The sequence below is a fragment of the Apodemus sylvaticus genome, chromosome 15 (genome assembly GCF_947179515.1).
Source record: "Apodemus sylvaticus chromosome 15, mApoSyl1.1, whole genome shotgun sequence".
NCBI classification, from domain to species: Eukaryota; Metazoa; Chordata; class Mammalia; order Rodentia; family Muridae; genus Apodemus; species Apodemus sylvaticus.
The window spans coordinates 69,184,189-69,194,160 of NC_067486.1; positions in this window are offsets into that span (position 1 = coordinate 69,184,189).

A 9,972-nucleotide genomic window follows, 5' to 3' on the forward strand; every position below is an offset into this window, starting at 1 on the left:
AGGAGTCGAGGCTCTCAGAGCTTGATGGCGGGCATGGTGGAAGCCCTGAATGGATGCTGTCAAGGAAGGACCTTTGTCTGTCACAGACAGCGCAGCCCTCTTGGAAACTGGTTAGGGCTGGGAGACAGCGCTCAGCAGCAGAGCACTATTAGCTTGTTGGAAGCCCTGGCTCCCCTTAAAGAAGGGGCAGGGGAGGCTTAGTAAGTGACTGGTGTCATCCTTACTCTGCAGAGAAAGGAAAGGCAAACCCAACAAAACTCCAGCAGGAGACAGGGAGTGAGCTCGAAATCCCGCCATTAGCTGAGGAACTATTGATGTTTGATACCCGCTGGGAGAGGACTTAGTCTCCTCTCTAATGGTGTGACCTCTGGTAGGTCAACCACATGCCAGGGCAGGCCCCACTTCTGGGAGATGTTTGGTAACACAAACTGGTCCTGATGGGGTGGGATTCAGAGTTGGATGGATAGGATGAGGTGAGGATGGAGATGTGGGCGGAAAGAGTTGGGGTGATGGGTGAATATGGTCAGAAATACATTGTAGGAAACCCTCAGAGTATTAATTTAAGTAGTATTTAGAAAAAGAAAGAATGGGAGAAAATACAACCTGAGGGTGATGAATTCTGACCTCTGAGTCTCCTTTCTTTTTCTCCCTGCAGAACATGGCTAGCTGTGTGAGTACGAGACCCAGGCTTGGATTCTCACTTCATCACTTTAGAAAAGTCATGTGATCAAGCGTCCTCACTGCTTCTCAATAGTCACACCTGATTTCAGGATGGAACATGCTTAGAGACAACATTGAAAAGGCCCTGAACCGACTCTAAGGCGCAGCGGCCTGTAGTCAAAGGCTATTACTCTAACTAGTTCAGCATCAAGAAGCAAAGCTCCTGTGTCAGCCGGTGCACTCACCCAGGAGGATGTGTTCAGAGCAGCTGCCTACCATGAGCAGAGCACATTGGCTTCTTTAGCAGTCTTGGGGTCTCTGATACAATTGAGGAAGCTTGGGTAGGCTAGTAGCTTTCCAAATCACTGTGATAAAGTACCTGGCAGACTCAAGGGAAGAAATGCTTATTCTGTCTTATAGTTTTAAAAGCTCAGTCCATTGCTGAGGGAAGGCTTGGTGGAGGAACTCCATCTACAGCTGTGAGAATGTATTAAAGTGGGTTTTCTAAAGGAACAGAACTTATAACTAAATGAATTATTAGACTAGGTCATAGGATGTGGTGGCTTGTGTTGTCCAACAATGGCCGTCTTGGGATGGAAAAACCACAGAATCGGTAGTTGTTCTGTCCCCAAGACTGGATTCTCTGTAGTTCCAGTCTGGGGCTGGAGTCCTGGAGAATTCTTGGAGAGCTGCTGGTTCAAGCTGGAATGCTGAACATGTTGGATGTAAGAGCTGTCTCAGCAACAGGGTGGTGGACATGCCAGCAGGAGTGAGGGCAAGTGGGCACCAAGCAAAGCTTCCTTCTGTGCCCTTTTATGAGGACTGCTATCTAAAGACCTGTTCTGAATGTAGGGTGGGCCTTCCTGCTTCACACAACCTGGTGATGAAAAATTCCTCGCTGGAGTGCCCAGCAGCTCAGGTTTTGGCTGATTCTAGGTGTAGATAAGTTGATAATCAGGATTAGCTTTTACAAGTCACATAGTCACAAACCAAGAAGCAGGGGGGGTTACAGAGCAGGTCCAGAGGCAATCACAACCTTCTAGGCCTACCGTAAGTCAACTACTATCCAGGCACTAGCTCCTAAAGGCTCCAAAGCTTTCAAATGTCACAAGCTAGAGGTCAAACACTCAGACCACAAGTCTTGGAGGACCACGACAGTTGCTGGGTGTGTTGCTGTTTTCCATACATCAGTGTGTGTTGTTGAATATGTGACTGGGTGAATAAAGCATTTGATAGTAAAGCCAGGACCAAACCCAGGCCTCCAGCCTTCTAGATAGATAGCAGGAGGTTCGTAGCTTCTTCATGTCTTACCAGATGTTTTTGTCTTAAAGGGACTAAGAAACATTCCCTGCTGGAGCCATTTTGAGTAACCGAGGCCCCAGGAACACAGATAAATTCCATGTTCCAATGTGGAAGCAGATCCACATTTTTTATAGTTTTACAGCACAAAAAAAAAAGTCATCAATCAAGGCAAATTTGAAATGCATTGGTGGGTATGAACACTGAGATGAGGGAAGCTTTTCTAGAGGACCAAGTTGCTTTCTGATGAGAGTTTGGACTGGTGGAAGCTAACAGTTTGCTAAGTTAGTAGATCCAAACGTTTTCTATCTATTAGTCATAGGACATTCGTTCTGACACAGAGGTGAGCACAGCACAGCTCTGTTCCGAGGGCTGACGCTAGCCCAAGATAAGGCTAGACCTGCAACGTTCCAACCTCGTCACAGCACTGAAATTCCAATCAGTCTCTGCAAACATCCATTCTTCTAAGAAGTTTTTGTTTGGGAACATGGCTGCTCATGCCTTTAATTCCAGCACCTGGAGGTAGAGGCAGATGGATCTCTGAGTTTGAGACTAGCCTGGTCTAGGTTCCAGGTCAGGCAGGGCTATACAGAGAATCCTCACCTTGAAAAACACCCCCCCCCACACACACACACACATACCCACACACACAGAGAATTTTGTTCACACTAGATATCCATGGTATCAACGGTCTCAACTCCTTCACACAAAGGAAATAACCAAAAGGGGCAGAGAGGAAAGAGACATCATGAATAAATCATGAAGCATCTAAGGAAAGCATCCTAACACCAGGGATTGACCAATGTAAAGGAAGATCTGGGAAGAAGAAAACTGTAGTTTTAGTGCCCTTAGCTGGGGCAGCCCTGAGAGTGAACTGTGCTGAGCAGGGTAAACACAGGGTTGTGTTTTTGTAGGAGACACAGAGGGTGTTTTTGGAGGCACTTCATTGGCCATAAAACCTAAATTACAAACCCATTTTCATTACTGAGCTAATGATTATAATCGATAGCATAGAGAGATACTGGACTAAACCACTCCATGGTCAGAAAGAAAGGTGTGTTGGGGATCACACTTCCAAAGCCATCTCTCGGTCTTTTCAAGTAACCAGAAACCTTTAAGCTTGATTACCCGAAAATAATTCCTCAATTTACTCTGCCAGAGCCCTTCCATTTAGGACAATGTTAACAGTGCTGCCATTTTGGTGGGGGGGGGGGCGGGGATTGGACTTGGCAATGACACTCTAGCCAAGAGATGTTGAAGCCAGAGGACACTGACTTTAACTGTTTGTGACTGTGTTTAACCACAGCAGATGTGAGTGTCATCTTCCAACTTTGCAACTTCACTTGGAAAAAGACATTGTTTCTTCCCTTCCTTCCTTCCTTCTTCCTCCCTTCCTCCCTCCCTCCCTATCTTTCTTCCTTCATTTCTTTCTTTCTTTCTTTCTTTCTTTCTTTCTTTCTTTCTTTCTTTCTTTCTTTCTTTCTTTTTTCTCTCTTTCTTTCTTTCTTTATTTCTTTCTTTCTTTCTCTCTTCCTTTCTTTCTTTGCTTCTCCTTTCCTGCTCCCTTCCCCCTCCCCCTCTTCTTCTTCTTTTCATACTTCATTTTTTTCTTAAGACCAGGTCTCCCTCCCCATATTCCTCATGCCAATCTTGAACTTTGGGGTTCAAGAGATCCTCCTGCCTCAGCCTCCCGAGTATCTGGGAGTGTATCATCACATCTGGCTTATTGTTTCATTGTCTTTCCTAAAAAACAAACCCTGCAAGTGCTGAGAATAAAGCATTCCATGACTCATTCTATCATCTATGCAGTAACACTTAGTAAACACAGGGCATGTGCCAGGTGCCCCCATTGGAGGGACCGGACACACTTCAGGAAGGGAGGGGCATGAAGGTGATGCCTGACAGGGTGTGAGGCACAGTAAGATGAACTGTGGAAACACAAGGCAGAACATGGCGCTGTGTGGGACAGGCTGGGATCCAAGTCGACAAGAGAACCTCTCGGTCTGACTTTCATGCGAACAGTACAACTAGGCCCACCTCTTAACCGGTGAAAGAAAAATCACTTTAGCGGGACAAACAGGGAGGCTCTGCTGACTGAAAAAGCCACTTACCCACTTATTAAGAAACAGATATTTTCATCAGGGAGACATTCTTTCCGAGGGATGAGATGGTTCTTTATTTCTTGTCACAAAGTGCTCACTGAATACAATTTCATAATTTTTTCTGCGAGTTTTATCCTGGGAACACTAAGGCAATCACCTGTGTGATGAGTGAACACCCAACCAGAGAAGTGTTTTCCTTTAAAACCACAGGCAGCACATGTAAAAAAATGCGCTGGGGTAAGGGGGTGGGGTGGCGGACTGGGGGACTGGAGGTATAGGGGATGGGGGTGAGGGGGACCCACCAGCATTTGCAGCAGGTGATTGAGGCAGATCTTTGTGCATTAGTGTAGAGATGTGCCAAGACCATAACAAGGCATGGTTCAGAACACCAGACATAGAAAGATCTAGGAGAGGAAACGACACAGCAATGCTTAGATCTAAACTGTGGGATTATGAGGCATGTATGGGAGACTAGGAATTAGACAGATAGGGGACGGGGATGTGACTAGGCTGACTCCTTCCTCAGCCTCCTGACCTGAGACAAAAGCCTAGCTTCTAACATCTGCCATTGGGTCCTTGTATCCGTCAAGATTGAAGATGTTCGAGGTTTTAACGTCTGTGACCTGGAAGAAGTCATGATCATCTCTAAAACAAAGAGGCTTGAAAGCTGATTCAAGCAGAGGTGTGTCTGTTCACTGTTCAATTAAATCATTCCCCAAAACAGTTTACTCTGGGTTTCAAAAGAAAGTGCTCTTTAAGAACTTCAGCTTTTCATCTTGGACTAGGGAAGAGACAAGACCCATAAAGCTACAGCCCTCCCTGAGGAGCTCCAGGCAGCTAATGGTGGCAGGAGAACAGTAGTCTTTCTCAGTGGTGTAGCCAGTGGTAAGTGACCCTCACTCAAGTAAGTAGCCCCCCACCCAGGCTCACGCAGACAGCCCTAAAGACAGCCCATGCACTGTGTAAAGATTATCCTTGTATTATTCAAATACTGATTTCTGTGCCCCCCATATCTGATTACAATCCTATTCTAAGAATCTCCTGTGTCAGTGCTGTGTAAACATTGTTCCCCAGTTATTCCCTGATTGGTCAATAAAGCTAGCTGATCCTTCCCTGGCAGAGCAGGGAAGATAATAGGATTAGACGTCCTCCCAGCAGGTGAGGGGGCCGGGGCAGAGGGCGGGGGATTAGCCACAGGGAGAGAATCCAGGAGACACTAGGAAACTACAGAGCAGAGAAAGCTGTGAAGTGCAAGTATCTCGTGGATTCGGACTGGGAGGCAGCAGATTGGCACAGAGGAATAAAGTAGGGTAATACTGCTCAGTTGTTGTACCTTTAGGGCTTGTTAAATAAACACAATAGTCCCGTCTTAATTATTTAGCAATTGGTTGGGTAGAAGAGAGAAACTGCAACACACACTTATTAAGAGCCACTAACAGGGAGGACATAGTGAAAGTAGGAAGGGACTTGAAGGTAAAAAAAGGTTTGGTGAGGACAGGAGGTGGGTCAGAGAGGATAGCGCAGGGGAACACGACCAGAGTACATAATATATATTATATATATTGAAATTGTGACTGAATACATTTTAAAATGTTGAAATAAATATTTTAAAAGGATGTGTGCTTTGGTTTTAAAAGCCTTTGACTATTAAGGAAGAATGACTTGAGACTGCTTGCAGGAGGAAAGTCCAGGACTCAGCTAACCTTCAGCTTCCTTGTTACTGACTCACCAGTCAGGAATAAAGTGGAGAGACACGTTCAAGTTATGAAAATACGATTTAGAGGAAGCTTCAGTTTGGTCTGAATTCTCCCATTCGGCCCAACAAGCTGAACTGAGTAGTTTCCCCAAGAGAACCAGAGAGCCAGGGAGAGCAAGAGTTAGAGCCAAACACAGTGATCCCCCTCCCACGCCACACACAAGTGGCTAGTTTCAGCATGAGGAAATCCCACAGCTAATGCTTTGACAGGGAAAATGTCACAGCAGCAGGAGACACAACTCTGCACTGTTAACTGTGTAGCCTGAAGCATCTCTCTTGCCTACTTCAGGAAAGCCATGATCTTATCACAGGGAAAAGAACTTCAGGATGTGTGAGAATGATGCTAAGTTGGAAATTATTAAGCAAGGAGCAGAAATACAGAGACACGGTGGGTATAAAACAAGATGCACCCAGCAGTACCTACATATGTGACTTGTAGCTTCTGAAATTGTACTGTTTTAAGGATGTCATTGATGACTAAGTTTAAAGATCAAATGAAGTTTAAAAATTAAGATTATCTGGCTCGTTTGATTCTCTTGCCTAGAGAATCAAGGTGATTTGATGAGAGGCGATGTGTAGGTTTATAGATGAGAAAGTGCTAGAGGATTAAAAATCAAAGGTCGTGAAATTAAGACACATGCCTCGATCTTAGTTAGGGTTTCACTGCTGTGAAGAGATACCATGACCAAGGCAACTTTTAGAAAGGACAACATTTAATTAGAGCTGGCGTACAGTTTCAGAGGTTCAGTCCATTATCATCACGGCAGGAAGCAGGGCGGTGTCCAGGCAGAGAAGGAGCTGAGAGTTCTGCATCTTGATAAGAAGGCAGCCAGGAGAAGATTCTCATTCCACACTGGTCAGAGCCTGAGCGTAAAGGCCTCAAAGCCCAACCCCTCAGCGACACACTTCCCCCAACAAGCCCACACCTTGTAAGAGGGCCACTCCTAGGCCAAGCATAGTCAAGCCTCCACATGGCCTATCAGCTATTTTAATACTTTTGCTAGAGATCCTTCTCAAAAGGAGGAGTAGCCATCTCTGCGGGCAGTATCACAATGGTTTGGTCAGTGTGTTGAAATTTTTTGACTCTGCCAGTGAGGGACCTAAGCCAGATTTCTTTCCATCTTCTTAATTTCCCCTGTCTTTTGCCTCAGAAAGTCACTTTGAAATAGTAGCTTTGTATTATGTACAAAATACATAAATAGTAGCTTTTATCTGGCTTTCTCTGTGGAAGGCCCTAACCTCTGCCCTGCCCAGCATCCTGAAACCCCTTCCTCTAAGGTAGAATTGCAGCTAAAAGCAACTGAGGTCTTTATGCTTGTTGCAATTTTTTCCTTTGATAGAGTAGAAGGAAATATTCTTTTTGCGACGTTGAAGCAAAGTTAATTATGTACCGTTCAATGATCAGCAATTCCTAGAAAAAAATGTGATTCAGATAGAAACCAAGAGGTTAGTGCTTTTCTGACAAATTAATTATGATAGAAGCTTCTAGAATATCGCCTCTAGCTCTTTGTTTTATATCTTCGAATGTGCATCAAAATCTTGGGGTAGAATCCATTCGAATAAGTTTTTTTTTAATGAAGCACCCACTATGTGCTATGTACCCATGGGCCAATGAGACAAATGCCTACACTTTCAGAGCATACAGTTTGTCAGGGAACACAGTAAGCACACAAACCTGAATGCAGTCAGTGTCAGGTGAGGACCTAATAAAGATGTGCTGCAAGTGGCATGAGCGCTATTTTTGAAAGACCAGGAAGGCATTTTAATGAAAAATGACATCTGAGAAAGGTCATGGGATGGGGAAGGGATGGGGACATTGTACGAGGAAGGAAGAGGTGACAGGAGGAGGGAAGGGATGGGGACATCAGGTGGCAGGGTATTGTAGGAGAAGGCCCTGTGCAGGAGAGAGTGCCTCATTGTCCTAAGAACCACAGAACAACCTCTGGCCTCTGGTGTTTGTAAGGTTCACTGGGGTTCTGGCTGTGATTTCATTATTTATAGTGTACAGCCATAAGTTGCGCTCTACTGTTGGCAAACTGGACTGTTATTTAAGAATCTAAGCCTGCTATGGAGGTGCTGCCTCATCTCTGAGGATGGAGTCCACCAGCCTCAGGAGCCGAGGGGTTGTTATGATGGGAAGAAAAGGCTTCACAAGGAAGGGGCACAGAGAGAGAGGTGAGTGCCCTCTGTCGGTCCTGTGACAGCCCTGGCTGTTCTCTGCTTCTCTTCTCCTGGTTGTTTTCCTCATTTCTTCCTCTAGTTCAGTGGGCTGAGCCAGTGAGGCCTTCCTGCCTTATCCTATGATGGAGGAGGCTCCCTGGAGGGACCATTCCGCCCACTGCCATCTCACCCTTGGTATCCAGGCAACAGTCGATGGTGGACACTGGGGTAGAGTGAGGGGTGAACAGAGGAAGCTGGGACAGGAATACAGATGACCCTTGGGATATGGGAGGCAAGAAGCACCGATGTTCTGCAAGGGAAGAGTTCCCTGGCCATTGTGGAGGATATCTGAGCACTTGAGTCTACCTTGAACTTCAGGAAAGTGTCGTCCTCCTAACATATTGAACCACTGGTCCAGATCACCAGTTCTTCTCTTTTCCTTCTAACTGGCTCGGGACTGGAATTTACACTAAAATCTAAAGAGAGTCTGCCCCAGGCAATAAAACATTACTACAAAAGGGGGCTTCTCTCCTGAGGCCTAAAGGCTTCAGATCTCAGCTGACCAACAGGGGCTTTCTCTCTCTCTCACACACACACACACACACACACACACATCCCACATATATACACCACACACATGTACACCATACACATAAATCACACACACCTCACACACATACAAGACACACATATAATACACACCACATACATATAATGCACATACACATACAACATGCACCACACACATAAAACATACACACACCATTCATACACCACACACACACCACATATATACACCACACACATGTACACCATACATATAAACCACACATACCTCACACACACATACAAGACACACATACACACTTACAATACACACCAAACATATACAACACACACACACACCATACATACAACACACACACAATACACATATACTCCCCACACACATATAGACACATATACACCCCATACACAAATAGACACACACTACATATATACACATGGCACAAATACATAGGCACACCATACACATCACACACACCACACATACAAAGCACACCACACACCACACATACAACACACAACACACACAATACAACATACACACCACACATACAATACACATACAACACTCATCTATACCCCACACATATGTAGACACAAATTACATCTCTCTCTCTCTCTCTCTCTCTCTCTCTCTCTCTCTCTCTCACACACACACACACACACACACACACACACACACACACACACACGGTGTGAGGGGGAGGGAGGAAAATGTAAAAGCAGTTCGGCAGTTTCTTGGAAGGTTCAGCAGACCACTTGAATCAGGTGATTAAACTGTCAAGGAAAAATCAGGCAATGTTCTTTCCTAACCCAGTAATCTGATGCTGGAAGACAGCCCTCTTAGTCACCAATGTCCACTCGGCTGAGTGCCAGGCGAGCCCCGGAGAACAAACCCTGAAAACAACACACAGACGAAATTCTTCTTGCATCAAAACAAGTTGTGATGAAGTTGGAGATGACTGTCTCCTTTGCCTGCGCCTGGGTTACCATCGTTCACCAGGAAGATGTTAGGACTCTGAAGGGACTCCAGATCCTGCCTCAGGAGCGTACACTTCTTGGCTTCTTCGCAGCTCCTCTTTTGTGACCAGAAGATGGATTCATAGCCACATGCTGGGCAGCCCAGCTCATGTTGTTCCCATCAGAGCACAGAAGAGACCCTGTGTTCATCATTTCCTGATTCATCCCTTCACCCCACGCCCTGCATCCAGGATGTGGTCCCTCTGCATTCTGAGGCTCCTGCCCTCCTTCCTCACCCCACACAGTGGCTCTCTGTCTCTCCTTCCCTGTGGTGAGGACACACAGGGAGAAGAAGTGTCAACCTGTGAGTCCTGCTGCTCCCCAGGGGGCCCAAGGGCCTGGTGGAAGCTGGCAGTGTGCCAGGCAGGGAGCAGCCAGGGGTCTCCTGGCACTGACCGATGTCAGCTG